The sequence below is a fragment of the Salvelinus sp. IW2-2015 genome, unplaced genomic scaffold (genome assembly GCF_002910315.2).
Source record: "Salvelinus sp. IW2-2015 unplaced genomic scaffold, ASM291031v2 Un_scaffold3257, whole genome shotgun sequence".
In the NCBI taxonomy this organism is placed as follows: Eukaryota; Metazoa; Chordata; class Actinopteri; order Salmoniformes; family Salmonidae; genus Salvelinus; species Salvelinus sp. IW2-2015.
This window is the reverse complement of record NW_019944544.1, coordinates 18,452-23,355: the sequence shown is the minus strand read 5'-3', so window position 1 is coordinate 23,355 and position 4,904 is coordinate 18,452.

The following is a 4,904-nucleotide window of genomic DNA, read 5'->3' as shown; positions in this document are numbered from 1 at the left end:
TGATCCACGTCCTGCACAGACAGACAGACAGTCAGACAATAACGGTGATTACCAAATTTGAATCATATCATTCTCATTACTGTCCTGAACCACATGACCTAACAGGAACTAGCGATGTAGTATCTGTAGTCGTATGTATAGAATCTGTTTAAGTGGAGGGTAAACCCTGTTTACAACATCTTTTATTTTGCGCTAGAGTACCTTCGGTGGATAAATTGGCATTGAAAAAAGTTTTATAGGGAGCTTTACTTATTCAGCATTTACCCTCCTATGGTATATCTTCCTTCCCCACTACATCACTGACTAAGACATTTACCACACAGACGTACAGTGGCAGGTAGCCTAGCGTTAGAAGTGTTGGCGCAGGTAGCTAGCGATTAGAGTTTGGGCAGGATAGCCTAGCGTTAAGATTGTGGGCAGTAGCCTAGCGTTCTAGAGTGTATTGGCAGGTAGCCGAGCGGTTAGAATATGGGCAGGTAAGTCCTTAAAGCGGTTAGAGGTTGGCAGGTTGCCGAGCGTTAGACGTGTTGGCAGGTAAGCCTAAGAGTAGAGTGTTGGGCAGGTAGCTACGTAGAGTCGTGGCAGGTCGCCTAAGCGGTTAGATGTGGGGCAGTCGCCTAGCGGTGAGAACTCCGTTTGGAAGGTAGCCTAGCGGTAGAGTATTGGGCAGGTAGACCTAGCGGTTAGAGTGTTCGGGCAGCAGTAGCCAGCGGTTAGAGTGTTGGGCAGTAGGCCTAGCGGTTAGAGTGTTGGGCAGGTAGGCCTAGCGGTTAGATGTTGGCAGAGTCCTAGCGGTAGAGTGTTGGGCAGGTAGCCTAGCGGTTAGAGTTGTTGGGCAGGTAGTCACCTAGCGTTTAGATTGGGCAGGTAGCTAGCGGTAGCAGTGTTGGGCAGGTAAGCCTAGCCGTTAGAGTTGTTGGGCAGTAAGCCTAGCGTTAGATCTTTGGCAGGTCTTCGGCTAGCGGGTCTTTAGATTTGGGCAGGTAGCTACGGTTAGAGTGTTGGGACAGGTAGCCTAGTTGGCTTAAATGTTGGTCAGTAAGCCTAGCGCGTTAGAGTGTTTGGGCAGGTAGCCTAGCGGTTAGAGTTGGGCCAGTAAACTGAAAGCTTGCTAGTTTGAGTCAAACCCGAAGCTGGCAAACGTGTGAAAAGAATCTGACTGTGCTGCTCTGAGAAGTACTTAACCCTAGCCTTAGTGTTCACTGCTCTAGGAGAGTGGGATATGCAAAAAAAACTGAGAAATTGAAACAAAATATACACACCCCACCAAATTTACTATTATCAGGTCAAGAGGTATTGTGAGGAAAGAATCATGACAATATGGAAAAGATTTACATGTACTTTAACTTTGATTAATAGCCACACTTTATAGAAATTATTAATGGAGTCAGGATTTTTGTTAGTAAAAGAAGAAAAAGAGAGGATAAGAGATTTGTAACCTCATTTCTACATTCGTACTGGATCTTGTACTCTGTCTAAACACCCTCGCCTCCTCCTCCTTCCTCCCTCCTGCCTCTCTTTGACTCCGTTTTTCTCCTCTGTTCAGCAGTTTTCTCTCAACTGCTGCTCCTAACCACAACACAGCACACACACACACACACCTCTGGCCTGGATGTCTGGAGGGTTCCGAGAATTGTGAAACAGTTTTTATGCATCACTCAGTGGGGATTGCCAAGAGAAGATGAAGATGAGAGATAAAGAGAGGATTGAACACGCGACCCTTGGAGCCGGAGCTCACGCCTTACGCCCACCGTCCATCCCTGTCCACAACGCCTTAGCAGATTTCTCAAGCCTATCCCCGCGACGACGCGGACAACTTACAAACCCAAACCCATCCCCGTCCACCAAAACGCCTTAGCAGCAACCAAGCCTATCCCGTCGACGACGACGACGACTTAGCAGAACCGAAGCCCATACCCATCCACGACGCCTTAGAAACAAAACCCAAGCCCATACCCATCCACACGCCTTAAGCAGAACCCAAAGCCCATTACCCATCCAGACGCCTCAGCCAGAACCCAAGCCCATACCCATCCACGACGCCTTAGCGAACCCAAGCCCATACCCATCCACGACGGCCTTAGCAGAAACCCAAGCCATCCCCATTTTTTTTCCCCACGACAGGCCCCTAGCAGAACCCAAGCCCATTCCCATTCCACGGACGCCTTAGCAGAACCCTAACCGCATCCCCGTCCACAACGCCTTAAGCCAGAACCCAAGTTCCATCCCTGTCCACAACACCTAAAACAGAACCCAAGCCCATCCCCGTCCACAAACCTTAGCAGAACCCAAGCCCATCCCCGCGATGATGACAACGACTTAGCAGAACCCAGCCCATCCCCGTCGACGACGACTTAGCAAACCCAGGCCCATCCCCGTCCACGACGCCTTAGCCAACCCTAAGCCCTCCCCGTCCACAACACCTTAGCCAGAACCCAAGTCCATCCTGCTCCACAACGCTTAAACAAACCCAAGCATCCCGTCCAACAACGCCTCTAGCAAACCTAAGCCCATCGTGTCTACAAGGCCTTAGCAGAACCCAAGCCCATCCCGTCCACAAAGCCTTAGAAAACCCAAGCCCATCCCCGTCACAATGCCTTAGCAGAACCACAACCCCCCCCATCCCCGTCCACAACGCTTAGCAGAACCCAAGCACCATCCCCGTCCACAAAACGCCTTAGCAGAACCCAAAGCCCATCCAATACAACAACACACAACACCTTAGCAGAACCCAAGCCCATCCACGTCCACAACAGCTGAGCAGAACCCAAGCCCATCCAAGTACACAACACCTTAGCAGAACCCAAGCCCATACCCGTCCACAACACCTTAGCAGAACCCAAGCCCATCCACGTCCACAACAGCTGAGCAGAACCCAAGCCCATCCACGTCCACAACACCTTAGCAGAACCCAAGGCCATCCCCATCCATAACGCCTAATTTATGATTATCCTCACTCACCTGTCTCCTCATTTGAATTCCATGCTGTCACTGTCACTTGTTCACTCAAGCTTAACATTGTTGTCATCTATCACCGACCAGGTGCCCTTACATTTCCTCAATGAGCTTGACACCTTGATAAGCTCTTTTCATCGCTCATTGTACTGGGTGACTTCAACCCCCTGAAGTCTGCCTTTGATTAATTTCTTTCCACCTCTTTCTTTCCCCTCCTTGCCTCTTTTGACCTCACCCTTTCCCAGTCCCCACCCACTCACAAGGCAGGCAATACTCTTACCTCATTTTTATTAGAGGCTGTTCGCCTACTAATCTCACTGCAACCCCCTCCAGTTCTCTGATCACTTTTCTTTGTTTCCTCTCCTCCAACCCTACCCATTCAGCCCCTACCCAGATATTCATGCAGCATTGCAATCCTCTCTCTTTCTCTCTCTCTCTCTCTCTCTCTCCCACTCTTCTCTCCTCTTCTATCTTATCATATCTCTCTTCTGCTAAATCCGTCTGTCCCTCCCTCCTTTCGGCCCTCCCTTCCTGCTCCATGGCTGAATGACTCATTGCGAGCTTACAGTACAGGGCTGCGGGCTGCTGAGCGAAAACTGAGGAAAACTCAACTTCCGGAGGACATATGATCCTTTCACTTCCTCCTCTCTACCTTCTCTTCCTCTGTATCCGCTGCTAAAACCACCTTCTATTACTCAAATTTTCAAGCTTCTGCCTCTAACCCTAGGAAAACTTTTCCACCTTCTCCTCCCTCAACCCTCCACCCCTCCCCCTCCCGCCCCCGTCTCTGAGAATGACTTTGTCAACCACTTTGAAAAGAACGTTGATGACATCCGCTCTTCATTCGCTCAGCTTATTGAGTCCACTGGGTCCACACAGAACTACCCTTTGCCTTTGACCTCTTTCTCCCCTCTCTCTCCAGATGAAATCCTGCGACTAGTGATCATAGAGGAACTGCCCCTCCCTACCTTCAGACTATGCTCAAACCCTACACCCCAATCCTATGAAGGCTCAGGCTAAGACCCAGATGCAGACACAGCAGGCAGATAGTACGAGTGTCAGAGTATATTATAGTCAAGGCAGGCAAAGAGTCAGGTAGGTAYAGGACGGCAGGTAATCGGTAGGTCAAGGCAGGCAAAGAGTCGTAATCCAATTCAGAGTCAGGCAGGTACAGGACGGCAGGCAGGAGTTGGACCTTGGAAACAGGAGACAAAGGGCTTTGAGACAGAGGTTTAATCCTAGACACATGAAAAGTGGGATGTATATGAAAGGTGCGGGGAAACATAAGACGAGCAGCAGAAGGGCTAAGGATTTTAGAGATTGGAAAGGGCTGATAAAATGGGGGGAAAGCCAATAGCGGGGAGCAGGGGTCCGGTGGCGATCCGCCTGTCACCGATGTGTTCTTCAGAAGAGCGACCAGGGCTCTCTTCCAGGTATAGTGACAGTGGCGGACAAACACCTCGGCAGAGGGTATGCTGACTTCTTCCTCTTGCTCAGGGAAGAGCGGGGTTTGATATCCCAAGGAACACTCGAAGGGCGAGAGACCAGTTGTCGAGCAGGGAAGGGTGTGATGAGCATATTTCACCCACACGAGTTGCTGGCTACCAGGTGGTGGTGTTGGCAGAGACGAGGCAACGAAGAGCTGTCGCCAGGTCCTGATTGGCTTCCTCCGACTGGCCATTAGACTGGGGGTGAAAACCAGAGGACAGGCTAGCAAACGACCCAATGAGGGTGCAGAACGCCTTCCAGAACCGGGACGAGAACTGAGGACCACGTTCGGAGACCATGTTGACCAGAAGTCCATGGATCCGAAAGACATGCTGCACCATGAGCTGAGCCTTCTCCTTGGCTGAGGGTAACTTGAGAAGGGGAATAAAATGGGTGTCTGTAGAAAACCTATCCACCACCATCAGAATCGTGATGTTGCCATCTGACAAAGGAAGACCAGT